Consider the following 13,809-nt stretch of genomic DNA (forward strand, 5'->3'; position numbering starts at 1 on the left):
ACTGCATGAAGAGTGCCTCTCCACTAGTGGACCTAGATCAGTTCACACTTACTTTACTAATCTACTGATTAGCATATTAGATGCCACATCAGGAAATGGAGGGGTTTGATTCTCCATCTAGGCATCTCTGAGTTAGCATGTTCTCCCTGTGTATGGGTGGGTTTTTTCCAGTTTCCACTCACATCCCAAAAACATGCATGCTAGTTTAATTGGAGACTCTAAAGCAGGGGTGGGCAATTAATTTTTACCGGGGGCCGCATGAGCAACCCGAGCACTGCTGGAGGGCCACATCGACAATGTTTCAATTAAATTCTGCTCAATATTATTTTTTATATATACCGTAAGATAAATAATAATAATAATTAATAATAATAATAATACTTGTATTTAATCTAACTTAACTTTATACCAAAAGCACTGCTTTGGAAATCATTTGTACCCCTTTCAGAGATCACATTTAGTTCCCCTTAAACATCCTCATGTTGCACAATGAAATGTAAGCATAGGATGAAGTGTGCATTCCTGTAACTTTCTCAAGTAACAGCATTCGTATGACTGAGGAGTCATAGTGTAACTTTGTGTGGTGTTTGAGTTGTCCGACTTTTTGTGTGGCCATAAACGCACCAGTGGTTTAGTGGTATGCGTGTTGGTGACAGATTACAAGTTGGTTTTGGCCTGGTTTGTACGGCAGAAAATGACTAGTTTTTCGAGATAGAAGTGTTTTACTCATGTTTTTGGTGTGGTTATGGCCGAATATAAACAGTTTTGCTCAATAAAGTGATCGATATAATTCCTGGCCTCGAAGCATCTCGATAGACGTTACAATAATTGAACGGTGTTGAATTGAACGGTGTTGACGAACACCGTTAGTGCCTCTTGTTGTCACTGTCACTCAAAGGTGCATTGCAAAATTACACAGGATAAATGTGTTTATTTTGTTTAGAATTCAGATGGGATTTGATTTGGTGCGCGGCATATATTTGCTGTGCGCAGAGGACGCTTGAGCCGTGCGCAATTGCGCAGGCGCGCCTTAGAGGGAACGTTGCTTGGCAGTCCATGTCTTGTTGAAAACACGCCATTCGTCATCAACTTTTCTCTTTTTAGCGTCCCGGGTGTAAACCGTGCATCACTTGTCGCTGTGCACCTTCACTCACAGGTTACACACGGACATACGCCCATAAATAACACGTTTCAAAATAAAAGCAGCACAGTTGTATTGCGCGCACGACATAGATGTTTTTTCAATTTTATTTTGTAATTTGTGATTGCAGCTGTTCACATTCACTCACAATCACACACGAGAATACGTCCACACGGAAGTAATACAAATAACGCTTTTCAAAACAAAAGCAGCACCATTGTATTGCACACTCGACATAGATACTTTTTAAAATTTATTTTGTAATTTATGATTGGCCTCACGCGGGCCGGACAGGGACGCACAAAGGGCCGGATGTGGCCCGCGGGCCGCAGAATACCCAGGTCTGCTCTAAAGTGTCCATAGGTGTGAATTATAGTTTGTTTATATGTGTCTTGTGATTGGCTGGTGATCAGACAAAGGTTCTTGACCTAAGGTGGCTGGGATAGGCTCCAGCGTACCAATGACCCTAATAAGAAAAATTGGTAGAGAAATGAATGCACAGGTTAATACATATTTTTTAAGTGGGATAATTTAGTCAGGAGTTAAATAGTGTACCACATGACAGGGGTGTCCCGGCACCTTTTTTACTTCCGATACAATACCGATATTGGAGCCTTCAGTATTGGCCGATGCCGATAGTAATCCGATAAATCAGCACGACTCATAGCACATACTTTCATTTTTTTGTAATGTGGAATATTAAACAATATTTTATCAAGTGAAATCACTCAGTGAAAAATGGTAGGTATAAAAAACATTAAGTTTATGGCAGACTTATGCTGTCTTTAAATTTGAAGTGGAGTGTAAATTTGTTTTTGGCGACGCTTTGTGGTCACAACATTTCATTAAATTAAGCTCATTACGCACTTCGTTGAATGATGTGGACACGTTAGTTATTGGATACTTTCTCATAGGATTCCACCGCAGATACTTTGTATCTGTTAATATGCAACTGTAATTATTTGTTACTTGTTTATACTGACTAAAGTTCTGTTTTAGACTGCAATATATATTTAATCAAGGACACTTATTACATGCATGTCTAGCTTGAGTGCTATTGTGTGCTTAGCTATCGTGTAGCTGCTAGCTGATAGTAGCCTACAGTCATCCACTGTTTACTTTATGTAAATGACTTCACTAAAATACAGGAAAAAAACAACCGTGTGTGTTCATTGGAGGACATTTAGATGTTAATTCGCCATCCAGGTTTGCAAAAGTAAACATGCTGCAGGATTTATATTACAGATTGTAGATGCAAGCTGATCCAATGTTTTTTCTGCTGATATCGGACCCATATCCGAAATAAGTATCGGATTGGAACACCCCGACACAAGTGCTCCTTTGTGTCCTTACCTTTTCCCCTCCTAAAGTCATTGCTGATCAGCCTCTTGGTTTCCTTCCTTCTCATGTCTGACTCACATGATGTGAGGCAGACACGTGTACATCCCCTCAGGACGCACGAGTGCCGTTTCGTCTAGGTCACATTTGAAAGTTTGGTGCCCAGACATATAAGGAGAAGGGCACGTGGGGGTGCACTAAAAGCAGAGATGGATGATGTAAAAAAGTCTCTCCTGGAAATGTCATCTACACCCGAGTGTGTGAACACTACGGTTCTGTTTGAACGATCTGCTCAAGTAATTAGAGGCTGGAGCTCTAACCGAAATACTTTTGAGGTCTTGGTGAGCAGACATGACCGTGTTTGCATATCTGCTGCCGTGATCATGGATGCAGCAAGCTTGCAAACACATTTTCCCATGCAGACTGACGGATCGGGTGAAACCGTGTTAGTGGCACAACAATAATATGCCATGTTCTTTGCTGTAATAAACGTGTCCGCACTCATGAGGCAAATATTCCATGAGAGCTTAACTAAACTTTGGGCAAGTCCTATTTTAATCAAGCAGGGTTTAGACAAGCCACAGGTCCTTTATGCCTCTCCACACGCCCCCAGTTCTGCTGGGCCACAGTCCATCAGATAGCTGTCACTTTCCTCCCACCTGCCCATCACATGCCCGATCTCTGACTTCCATTTTTAGTGACTGTTGTGTTTGGCACTGATACTCGGAGCTGAACTCTGGCAGACCTTGTGGCAACAGACAGGATGTTAATACCCAACCACACACACACGCGCACGCAGACACTGCAGTGATTTTAGGCCTGTTTTTTAACCAGTTTCAGCACATTTTGGAACGCTCACGTTTAGCTCCAAAATGTGGGAGAGCCTCAATCAGCCTGCTGACATCACCTACAATTTCATGTTGTTTAGTACGTGTTTTGGTAGCATCTTCATCTCACATAATGATATTTCTGTGCAAAATTGGAAGGAATTTGAAAATATGTGCCATCCCTGGGTTGGGGAGGAGAGCTTGCCCCAAGTGGAAGAGTTCAAGTACCTCAGAGTCTTGTTCACGAGTGAGGTAAGAGTGGATCGTGAGATCGACAGGCGGATTGGTGCGCGATCTGTAGTGATGCGGACCTTGTATGGATCCGTCGTGGTGAAGAAGGAGCTAAACCCAAAGGCAAAGCTCTCAGTTTACCGGTCGATGTACGTCCCTATGCTCACTTATGGCCCTGAGCTTTAGGTTATGACCGAAAGGACAAGATCACAGATACGAGTGGCGGGGCTCTCCCTTAGAGATTGGGTGAGAAGATCTGTCATTCTGGAGGAGCTTAAAGTAAACCGTGGCTCCTCCACATCGAGGGGAGCCAGATGAGGTGTTTTGGGCATCTGGTCAGAATGCCCTCTGAACGCCTCCCTGGGGAGGGGTTTAGGGAACATCCGACCGAAAGGAGGCCATGAGAAAGACCCAGGACACGTTGGGGGGACTATGTCTCCTAGCTGGCCTGGGAATGCCTTGGGATTCCCCGGGAGGAGCTGAACAAAATGACTGGGTAGAGTGAAGTCTGAGCTTCTCTGCTTAGGCTGCCGCCCCCACGAACTGACCTAAAAAATGCAAAAAAGAAAGGTTTTAGTTGGAGTCTGGATGGAAGAAAAAGACTCAAGTGAAATGCGGTCCCGAAAATCAGGCGCACCCTCGAGGGGAGAAAGACTGTGTCAGACCCTGCAGAAAAATTAAGAAAGAGGAGCAGACCCAAAAAAAGAAGATAAACTGCTTGTATTATATTTTGCGTCCTCTTCTGCTGGCATTTTCCTCAAGAGGCTATATTGTCTATGGATGAGCAGGAAAGTCTGGAAATGCAATTCTTTTATTTTTAGCTCATAATGTTAATCATATCATGCGACAAAAACATACATATAAATTATTATAATATTAGTTTTACATTCCTTTATCCACACTGTTTATGCAGGGGAATTGGCTCCAGTTCTGTAGATGATGTCACACCAAGAGGGGTTGGCATATTGAGTCTGACGGTGGAAAGGAGATATTCCAAGTACAGTTATCTTCCCATTACTCAAAAAACAATTATATTCTGAAAAATGATTGTCGTGTGCTAGATTGTTTTGCGTTAGTACGTTTGTTGTTTATTTGAATGTGCATGCAGATGTCATCTTCCATTTTTACACTGCAAAACAAATGTACTTACGGGTACAAATAAAGTAATCTAGATCTTTGAACCACATTCATTTTCAGGAGCAAAAAATACATAAGGAGATCTTTTTTGTGACATTTTAGTCATCTGATTGCTATGGGTCCTTGTTATGGAGGCCAACTTTAGTTTATCCTGATAAATAATAAATACAGTAGATGAAGAATAAAATATTGTCAAGTGAATAAGATGTGTTTGATACTGCCAACTCCAGCGCCCCCCACGACCCCGAAGGGAAAAAGCGGTAGAAAATGGATGGATGGATGATACTGCCAACTCTTGGAAGAAAATGGTGTTTTGAATAAATGCGCTGTCCATATTTGATCTTGTAATGCTTTTAAATAATTCACACATTGTAATGTATTTAGATTATTTCTCCTCATACATACACTCCTTTTGTCTACTATATGTCACGATTTAACAAACTGGCGGACCCAAAAGCAGACAAGAGAACAGATTCAAAGTCCAAAGGTTTTAATTTAAACAAACGAGGGATGAGGGAGAGGAGTCGTCAGCTGGAGTGGAGGTGTTGGGGAGGCAGGCAGGCTTGTAGTAGGTAGGCAATGAAGGCAGAGGAAAACTGGGGTAAGTCGAGGAGCAAAAACACCAGGAGCAAAAAACACAAAAACAGCAGATCAGCAAGATCATAAAAGATGCTAGGAAAACTGTCTAGAAGCGTTACCACGTGGTAAACTGTGAAACGATCTGGCAGCGCCGTGTGAGTAGACCGGGGCTTTTGTTGAGGTAATACATACATACATACATTTATGTATGTATGTATGTATGCATGTGTGCATGTACAGTTGTGGTCAAAAGTTTACATACACTTGTAAAGAACATAATGTCATGGTTGTCTTGAGTTTCCAATATTTTCTACAACTCTTATTTTTTTGTAATAGAGTGATTGGAGCACATACTTTTTTGTCACAAAAAACATTCATGAAGTTTGGTTCTTTTATGAATTTATTATGGGTCTACTGAAAATGTGACCAAATCTGCTGGGTCAAAAGTATACAGTACATACAGCAACATAAATTATCAATTTTGGTGATGTAGAAAAGTTACAATCAAATCAAATTAGCTTCATGGCATGGCCTCTTAACTGTCAATCATAAGTGATTATGATTGACAACACCTGTTCACTTCTCTGAGCCCATTTAAATAGGGCTCATGTGATGCAGTCATTAGACTCGGTTACAAAAAGCGACAATGAGAAAGTCAAAAGAACTCAGCACAGATCTGTTCATTAACTTGAACAAGTCAGGAAAGTCACTTGGAGCCATTTCAAAGCAGCTTAAGGTCCCAAGAGCAACTGTGCAGACAATTGTTCGTAAGTAATAAAGTGCATGGCACGGTTTTGTCACTGCCACGATCAGGAAGAAAACGCAAGCTATCATCTGTTGCTGAAAGAAAATTGGTCAGGATGATCAAGAGTCAACCGAGAACCACCAAAAAGCAGGTCTGCTGGAACACAGGTGTCAGTGTCCACAGTCAAGCGTGTTTTGCATCACCATGGACTGAGAGGCTACCATGCAAGAAGGAAGCCCTTGCTCCAGAAGCGACACCTTAAGGCTCGTCTAAAGTTTGCTGCTGATCACATGGACAAAGATAAGACCTTCTGGAGGAAAGTTATGTGGTCAGATGAAACAAAAATTGAGCTGTTTGGCCACAATACCCAGCAATATGTTTGGAGGAGAAAAGGTGAGGCCTTTAATCCCAGGAAAAACCATGCCTACCATCAAGCATGGTGGTGGTAGTAGTATGCCCTGGGCCTGTTTTGCTGCCAATGGAACTGGTGCTTTACAGAGAGTAAATGGGACAATGAAAAAGAAGGATTACCTCCAAATTCTTCAGGACAACCTAAAACCATCAGCCCGGAGGTTGGATTTTGGGGCTCAGTTGGGTGTTCCAACAGGACAATGACCCCAAACACATGTCAAAAGTGGTAAAGGAATGGCTAAATCAGGCTAGAATCAAGGTTTTAGAATGGCCTTCCCAAAGTCCTGACTTAAACCCCATTGAGAACATGTGGACAATGCTGAAGAAACAAGTCCATGTCAGAAAACCAACAAATTTAGCTGAACTGCAGCAATTTTGTCAAGAGGAGTGGTCAAAAATTCAACCAGAAGCTTGCCAGAAGCTTGTGGATGGCTACCAAAAGCGCCTTGTTGCAGTGAAACCTGCCAAAGGACATGTAACCAAATATTAACGTTGCTGTATGTATACTTTTGACCCAGCAGATTTGGTCACATTTTCAGTAGACCCATAATAAATTCATAAAAGAACCAATATGTCCCAAAATACATGTGTTTTCTGTAACTGAAGAATAGTGAGAAAACTACAGTAATCCTTCGTTGCTGCATATTGCACTAATCCATTTCCGCAGCCCTCTCACTTCAATACCGTAAATATATTTTGCATGTGTGTGTATAACAGACACATTATGAAAAGTTTTTTTAAAAATTGACATGAAGTGTAATACAGTTTTATCACTCATAATTTTTGGAGGGCATTTCTGTGTTAGATCCACTCTCTCCTCCATGCTAAGTGCATCCTGCTGTTATTTTAGTCAAAATGTAAAGCAGATGTGTACCATCCTCCCACATTGGTCACACATACTGCCTTTTTATTGAAAGGCCTACAGGATTTATTTTCTGCCGTCCAGCTTTTAAAAAGTCACAGAAAAGTTCTCTTTATATCCACATCTGCCTAATACAACAGTGAAGCTCCCTCTTCCTGTCTCTTTGTGTACTTTTTCACCCTCAATACACTCTTTCCACGTACTATATTCTACATCCTCTTCTCCCTGTCCTGGCTCATGCTGATTTATGGGACTTTCATCCAAAGTATCAACGGGAAGTTCCGATGCTATTCTGTCTCTTTTCCATCCTGCTCCCACTCCAAAATGGACCAAATGTACCTCAGCTCTCACCTTACATTGAGGGATTCAAATCATGACCTGAAAGCACTCAAGCAGTCACAGAAACATACAATACTTCAAACGTATGTTGAGTTCACATACAGGAGGACAAGTTGACATGTAAAGTGCAATGCAAATAACATCTATTATTATTATTATTATTATTCAAAAAATATAGCTTCAAAACTGTATTGAAGGTCTGTATTCAAGATGTATGATACCTCATGTTATCGGTGCTGATAATGTCCATCTAGAATATAAAATATTGTATGTAAATTAAATACCTCATTCTTTATTAATCTTGTTTTATTCCAAAAACGGTATATACTGTATTTTGTATTTTGGTTAATATCATATGTGTGTATCCCTCAAGAGTATCTCTGCATCAACATCATCTCCACATATATGTTGCAAAAACCTTGGAACAAAAGGCAGGTGAGGCACAATAATGTTAATAGGATTTGTGACGAAAAAAATCATGGAGTTTTTAAGTAACCCTATCAATGGGGATTTTTACAATAGTATCTCAAATTACAAGCTCAGTTGGTTCCATGACCGATCTTGTTACACAAAACACTTGTATCTCAAATCAACATCACACATTGAAATGAATGGAAATCAATTTAATATGTGCTAACCCCTTAAAAACACAATTTAAACATAAAAATGCATTTTATGAAAAACCACAAACTTTTATATAATACAATTTGTTTAAAAATCAATACAATGGCAGTGGTTTTATGAAAGAATTTAACCTGTTTTTTTTTTTATCAGCAAAAAAAACCCAAAAAACAACACAGCTATCAGATGATATCAGTTGGCATCTACAATCTGTTATCTGCAGCGAGTTTATTTTTACAAAGATGGACAGCAAGTAAACATCTATATGTACTCCTATAAGCGCACAAGGTTGGTCTTTTCTTGTATTTTAGTCAAGTATTTTACAAAAAGCAAACGTGCAGCCAGCAGCTGCCCAACAGCTAAGCATACAATAGCTCCCAAGCTAGGCATACGTAAAAAGTGTCCTTAGCTGAACAATTTTGCAGTGTAAAACACATTTGTCAAGATAACCAAGTATCATAGTTGCATATTAATATTAAGTCTCCAAAGCAGAAAGAAGCGTATTAGAAAGTTTCCAGTAACAAACATGTCTGCATCATTCAATTTACTGTCATGCCCTTAATGTAAGGAATTATTATGACCACTAAGTGTTGCCAAAACACAAACAAAACACTCAACATCAAACACATAAATATGTCTTAAAGGCCTACTGAAACCCATTACTACCGACCACGCAGTCTGATAGTTTATTTATTAATGATGAAATCTTAACATTGCAACACATGCCAATACGGCCGGGTTAACTTATAAAGTGCAATTTTAAATTTCCCGCTAAACTTCCGGTTGAAAACGTCTATGTATGATGACGTATGCGCATGACGTCAATCGTTGAAACGGAAGTATTCGGACTCCATTGAATCCAATACAAAAAGATCTGTTTTCATCTCAAAATTCCACAGTATTCTGGACATCTGTGTTGGTGAATCTTTTGCAATTTGTTTAATGAACAATGAAGACTGCAAAGAAGAAAGCTTTAGGTGGGATCGGTGTATTAGCGGCTGGCTACAGCAACACAAGCAGGAGGACTTTGACTTGGATAGCAGACGCGCTATCCGACGCTAGCCGCCGACCGCACGGATGATCGGGTGAAGTCCTTCGTCGCACCGTCGATCGCTGGAATGCAGGTGAGCACGGGTGTTGATGAGCAGATGAGGCCTGGCTGGCGTAGGTGGATAGCTAATGTTTTTAGCATAGCTCTGTGAGGTCCCGTTGCTAAGTTAGCTTCAATGGCGTCGTTAGCAACAGCATTGTTAAGCTTCGCCAGGCTGGAAAGCATTAACCGTGTAGTTACAGGTCCATGGTTTAATAGTATTGTTGATTTTCTGTCTATCCTTCCAGTCAGGGGCTTATTTATTTTGTTTCTATATGCAGTTAAGCCCGATGCTATCACGTTAGCTCCGTAGCTAAAGTGTTTCGCCGATGTATTGTCGTGGAGATAAAAGTCACTGTGAATGTCCATTTCGCATTCCCGACTCTCATTTTCAAGAGGATATAGTATCCGAGGTGGTTTGAAATACAAATCCGTGATCCACAATAGAAAAAGGAGAGAGTGTGGAATCCAATGAGCCAGCTTGTACCTAAGTTACGGTTAGAGCGAAAAAAGATGCATCCTGCACTGCACTCTAGTCCTTCACTCTCACGTTCCTCATCCACGAATCTTTCATCCTGGCTCAAATTAATGGGGAAATCGTCACTTTCTCGGTCCGAATCGCTCTCGCTGCATTGAAAACAATGGGGAAATGAGAGGAGCCTTTCAAACTGCGACGTCACGCTACTTCCGGTACAGGCAAAGCTTTTTTTTATCAGCGACCAAAAGTTGCGAACTTTATCGTCGATGTTCTCTACTAAATCCTTTCAGTAAAAATATGGCAATATCGTTAAATGATCAAGTATGACACATAGAATGGATCTGCTATCCCCGTTTAAATAAAAAAAATTCATTTCAGTAGGTCTTTAAGGTTTGTGTTTTTCATACCAACCGTTGTTCTATAAGTAATTTCACTTGATCACAGCCTTTTTTTTTTAACCTCGCTACAAAATGATAAAAAGTATGTATTGCGATTTGTGCTGATATCGTATTGATTAATATTGGTAACATATGGGAAGTGGGACACCTGGGGAGCAGACTTCTGCTGGTGTCTCCAATGGCTTCCTTCTCCAATGTGTAACAATAGGAACTGTTTTGTTTTGTTTATGTTGCACACAGATGTTTTTGAATGACAGACCGGAGGTCAGAATTGACAGCAAGTGAGACGTATGTCTGTGTACCAAGGGTAATGCTAAATTATCTAGTTTGTAGAATCCGGAGACAGAATGAACTGAAACACGTCAAGCACACCCATCGGCAGCTTCCCCATATTTTTAATGCCCATGGTGTGATGCAGGTGGCCTTGCCTTGCCGGGTCGGCTACACGGCAAGACAGTTTTTTGTTTTTCCGATTTGGTGGGTGTTATCCGCTTTTTCTTCGCAGCGCCTTCCTTCTCAGTCAATTTGTCAGTTCTGGTGGTTGAAAAGCAAACAAACTGACAACAAAAATCTGCGAGGTGGCTCGTATCTCTTAGTTGAGGTACTACGGAGCCCCTAAAGGGACATGGATGTTTTGCGAGATCTCGCAATACTTTTGCAAGATCTCGCAAAAGTAATTTTTTTCATATGTCAGTGAACCGGAAGTAAAACAGACAGAGATGGTGAACCGGAAGTGAAACAGACACAGCGATGGAGGAGCGAGAGCATGCGGCAGCCTACCCATCATCTGTGCTCTGTTGTGGGTAGGGATGATACTCGAAACCGGTTTTCCCGGTTGTTCGATAAGAAAAGAACCGAGTCCTCGGACTCGAATCCCTTTTTGAGAACCGGTTCCTGTTATCGAGACCACTATAGTAAAGAAAAAGAGTTGGTTCTTTATTCGAATCCCTGGGAACGAATCTCGTCCCTACCAGAAATGCTCCGTGGGACATCACAAGAAATGACGTCACGTAGCTCAGTCATTAGGCGCAGATAGGGAAAGCAGGACAAACAATGCACCGGAAAAAGCGCTCCAAGGTGTAATAAAGTTCAAAACAAAAGGTATAATCCAATGAATAACTTTACTGAGAGATTTTAGCAGGGTACAAACACATGACGAACACTTTTACGACCAACCAGAAACATAGCAACCAGGCTAGCAACGCACCTCCTTTACGGCAGCTGTCGCTACGTTCTTAAAGCAACCGCAGCACATACATATATATACAACATATCTCCCTTTTTAAACTTTTGTTTTTCTTTCCTTGTAAACAAAACAAAATCACACTGTATATGTGTTTGTCTAATTATAAATAATGCAGACGAGGCGTGTTGGCTGAGTTCTTGACGTTTACTTTCACAGCGTGCTCATAACCTCATTCTTAGCTGCCGGGTGACGACATGCAACACTTTTCGGGGCTACCGCGCATGCTCGTCACTCCCGTTGCATGCTGGGTAGTGTAGTTGTTATATTCCCTTGCCTAGCTCATAACATCACATCTTTCCCCCTATAAAGAAATAATGTTAACTCAATAAAGTGTATTTCTTTTTTTAGCTTTAACTTTTCATTTTTTAGCATTGTAACCACATTTGCAAACAACTTTTCTCTTCATAGAATTTTCTTTCAATAAAGAAATAAAGTGCAAAAATGTCAAATAATCATAACAAACAGTTATGTCAAATAGCAGCAGAAGTGCACTTTTTGGAGAGCTGTATTATTTTCAGTTTTGTGCCCAAGGGACTGATTTTATTTAACACTATATTATTATTTATACACCTATAGTGATCACAGAGACAGGTTGTTTTTGTGTTACTGTATATATTTGTTTTTCTGAAAAATCCCACTTAATATACTTTGGGTAACAACAGTCAATATTAATTTATTTTATTTTATTTTTTTAGGAGGGTAACAGTCAATATTTATTTATTTATCAGATTTAATTTTTTTCTTATATAATAAAAGTGAGCTTTTGTTAAACCAAATATTGTGTGTTTTTTTCCATATACAACAACCTATCTGGACTCGATAAGAGAATCGATAAGGAATCGGTTCGATAAGAGGATTCGATAATAGGCTCAAACTCGATAATTTCTTATCAAACATCATCCCTAGTTGTGGGACCATAATACGATTCGATGTCTTTATATGTTAGGTCAATACTAAATTAGAAATCAATAAACTTCTCCCATGGATGATGAGTAGGCTCCTCCATGGCTTTGTCTGTTTCACTTCCGGTTCACCATCGCTGTGTCTGTTTTACTTCCGGTCCACTGACATAGGAAAAAAACCTTTTGCGAGATCTCGCAAAAAGTATTGCGAGATCTCGCAAAACATTTTTTCCCCTCCATGTCCCTTTAGGGCCTCCGTAAGGTACAACTGTACTTTATGTGAGAGATTTTACCAACACTAAATATTCTCTTTGCATTTTTGAAGGACCTTTATTTGCACAAAAGCAATTTATCGGTCAGCAAAAACGTTATTTCCTGCATGGTAAACCTCCCTTACACATAAATATGGGGGTTGTTTGTAATGTTACACTTTTATCAGTCAACAGAGTATGCGTACTGATAAGCCATCTTTCACAAAGATACTGTATGTCTGATACAAAAAGCAATTAAGCTTCTTCCCTCTTTGGACTACTGACGCCAACATGGTTCAAGTAAATCCAAAACTAATCCAACAGAATTCCTGACTGGTCATACTGGGAATTCCATCAGAGGCATTTCAGTGCTCCTGCTGGGTGGACACACTGGGCCTCAAGTTAAACATCCAAGTCTTTAATGCACATATCCTTACCTCAACAAGCCATAGCGTGAGAAAACACCACAGCAGATTGGCATGTCAGGCTTTCGTAATCTCTCTCTCTCTCTCTCTGTTTCACACACACGTTATCACCCATCGCATGTTCTGTGATTGTTAGTGAATATGCATATATTTCATATCCTGTCCAGCACTGAGCAGAGATGTGTTTGTCTTGGAGATTCCTGGATGAGGGTTTAAATCAATACTGTCACATCTCTGAGGAAAACAAATTTCTATTATTTCAGTTTTATTTTTATAACCGCTCTCAAGCAAACAGCTTATGTTCCTCCACTTGGGCAACATCTGTTGGAGAGTTCCATTAAGTTATTTTGGTGCCAATCAAGTTGTTGCCAGGCTGTAAAAGTACAATCTATTGTTGATGAAGAGGAGAGGGAAAATGACATACTGTAAGTGAATAATAAATGTTATGTTTAAAATGGAGGCACCAGAAGGAGGTGCAGCTATGGGTCAAGGCCATTAGACTCATACAGTACTAGCCCAGCAGGCACAAGACATTAAAGCAACGTTGAGAACATGTTGAATTAGGTCCTGACGTTGAGCAACTCAAACATTACGTTAAAACAACCTGCCGATGACGTTTAATTAATGTTTGGTTCTGATGTTGATTTGACCATTGAAATTTGGTCATATCCCAACTAATATTCTACAACACAAATACAATGTTGAAACATGTTTTTTTGACGACGTTTATTCAATGTCAGATTGTGACGTTGATTTGACCTTTGAAATGTGGTCATTTCCCAACCAAA

Source organism: Entelurus aequoreus, linkage group LG07 (genome assembly GCF_033978785.1).
Source record: "Entelurus aequoreus isolate RoL-2023_Sb linkage group LG07, RoL_Eaeq_v1.1, whole genome shotgun sequence".
In the NCBI taxonomy this organism is placed as follows: domain Eukaryota; kingdom Metazoa; phylum Chordata; class Actinopteri; order Syngnathiformes; family Syngnathidae; genus Entelurus; species Entelurus aequoreus.